The sequence below is a fragment of the Cherax quadricarinatus genome, chromosome 18 (assembly GCF_038502225.1).
Source record: "Cherax quadricarinatus isolate ZL_2023a chromosome 18, ASM3850222v1, whole genome shotgun sequence".
In the NCBI taxonomy this organism is placed as follows: Eukaryota; Metazoa; Arthropoda; class Malacostraca; order Decapoda; family Parastacidae; genus Cherax; species Cherax quadricarinatus.
In genome coordinates this window covers 11,265,337-11,267,836 of record NC_091309.1, presented here as the reverse complement: position 1 = coordinate 11,267,836, position 2,500 = coordinate 11,265,337, and the positions used below count along the sequence as shown (strand labels likewise).

Here is a 2,500-nt window from a genome sequence, read left to right as displayed (position 1 = left end):
ATGTTAGGAAGTGGTATAAACCTTGGTAATAAATACCGACAAGTTGGTTTAGAAAGACACGTAAGATTAGACGTTTCGGTCCTGGGACCTTGGTTAGAAGTGATCAAGGTCCCAGGACCGAAACGTTTTCTAATAAATATGTTATAGTGTTTGAATGTTAGGAAGTATTTCTTCAGTCATAGAGTAGTTAGGAAGTGGAATAGTCTGGCAAGCGATGTAGTGGAGGCAGGAACTATACATAGTTTTAAGACGAGGTATGATAAAGCTCATGGAGCAGGGGGAGAGAGGACCTAGTAGCGGTCGGTGAAGAGGCGGGGCCAGGAGCTGAGTCTCGACCCCTGCAACCACAATTAGGTGAGTACAATTAGGTGAGTACACACGCATATATTGGAGTATGCAGCACCAGTTTGGAACCCACACCTAGTAAAGCACATAAGGAAATTAGAGAAAATGCAGAAGTTTGCAACAAGACTAGTCCCGGAGCTAAGGAGTATGTCCTACGAGGACAGGTTAAGGGAAATCGACCTGACGACACAGGACAGGAGAGATAGGGTGGATATGATAACGACATATAAAATACTGAGAGGAATCAACAAGGTGGACAAAGACAGGATGTTCCAGAGATGAGACACAGCAACAGGGGGTCACAGTTGAAGTTGAAGACTCAGATGAATAACAGGGATGTTAGGAAGTATTTCTTCAGTCATAGAGTTGCCACGAAGTGGAATATCCTGGGAAGTGCTGTAGTTGAGGCAGGATCCATACATAGCTTTAAGAAGAGGTATGATAAAGCTCATGGAGCAGGGAGAGCGAAATAGTAACGACAGCGAAGAGGCGATGCCAGGAGCTGTAAATCGACCCCTGCAACCAAAGCTAAGTGAGCACAGTGTGAGGCTTCCACGGGGATTACACAGCGTAATGGCCGGATTTTCAGGCTTAAGATCGGTGTTTACAAAGTTGCGGAGAGTCGAAGATCCAGGTTGGAATCCACGTACTTTCTGGATTAATCCAGGCAGGATGAAGAACGTCAACACGAGTGAATCCTTTCCTAAATACCAGCCTCAGCGATCCAGTCACCACCCGCAGGATGTATATATGTACAATGGAGTGTATAACTAACAAAAAGGCACAATACCGTGACTGGAACGATACACAAATAACCCGCACATGAAAGAGAGAAGCTTACGACGACGTTTCGGTCCGACTTGGACCATTGACAAAGTCATGGTCCAAGTCGGACCGAAACGTCGTCGTAAGCTTCTCTCTTTCATGTGCGGGTTATTTGTGTTGTGTGAAGTGTATAACTCTCAGTGTACGTACGCTGAGAGGTCACTTAAATCAGTACTTTGGAGAATTGAGTATTCTTGACTGGTGGTGAACAAGTGACGTGCAGCCTTAATGATCCCTAGTACAGTCGATAAGCTTTAAACCCCATTAACCAGCCTACCAAACCACTGCTCGCTCGTACCAAAGAATGCTGAGGTAATACTGGCAGCCTAGAGAGGTCACTTTCTCCGTTTGGGACCCTGTTTTTATCTTTTTTTCCCGTTAACAGTCCTAACACGTAACGGCTCTCAAGAGGAAAGGGTAATATTTACCTCTTTATGTGACTAATATTAAGTATTACAGAGAGAAACAGACAAAAGCACAGACTTTTGTAAATCTTCAAGACCCGTCAGACTCTGCCACTCTTACAAGGCATGTATACTTTTCCTGATTGTCTTTGATTCATATTTTCGTTCCTTGATTTCCCCACCCCCCTTCTCCCTGTTCTCCATGTCCTCGTTTCCTGATTTTCTGATTGCTAACGAGAAATTTATTTCCGTGGTTCACTGACCAGAATGACCACGCATTACGCCACTCAGTTGATCCCCTAGTCCGTGGCCAAATTGTTTTCGTCACCTGATTAACACGGACGCTTTCTTCCGTGTCCGTAGATCAGCGACAAGGTAGCACCGGTGAGAACCACGGACGTTGCCATGCACAAAAGGACAAAACATATTACTACAAGGACACGGATACAAGGACATGGACCTAGATTTATGGACGTGGATATACGTACACTGCAAGGATGCTATTACAAGGACACCAGGACTCTGCTGCCACGCATGTGGCCATATCTGACACGAAGACACGAAGTGTCATATAATATGGTTATTGAGAGGGAAGAACCAAATACACGGTTATCGACAGGCACGGTCGATTTACCGACACGGTGCGCCAACCCACGGTAAACACGGAAGGCTTATTGACACTCTGTACCAAGCCACGAGAAACACGGAAACTTTACTGACACTGTGTACCAAGCCACGAGAAACACGGAAAACTACTGACACGGTGTACCAAGTCACGGGAAATACGGAAGGCTTGCTGACACGGTGTACCAAACCACGGAAGACACGGAATGTCTACCGACACGGTGCACCAAGCCACGGTCACTACTGAGATACCAGACATCAAGTAGCTAGGGAACACACACACACACCTCGTGACTCGGACG

The 2,500-nt window shown here is 45.9% G+C and overlaps 2 protein-coding genes across 3 annotated transcripts in view; one reads left to right on the top strand and one right to left on the bottom strand.

Moving 5' to 3' along the window:
• The window catches only part of LOC128689205 (uncharacterized), a 39,974-nt gene extending 37,516 nt beyond the window's left edge, over window positions 1-2,458 (bottom strand). Inside the window, exon 1 of one of the 2 annotated variants that reach the window (XM_070086173.1) lies at window positions 2,335-2,458. The gene's annotated coding sequence lies outside the window, so the exon portion shown is untranslated. The remainder of the gene's footprint in view (window positions 1-2,334) is intronic. The other variant, XM_070086176.1, reaches the window with a different exon arrangement.
• Window positions 1-2,500, top strand: part of LOC128689204 (uncharacterized) — a 520,741-nt gene that overhangs the window by 324,477 nt on the left and 193,764 nt on the right. The window lies entirely within an intron of this gene.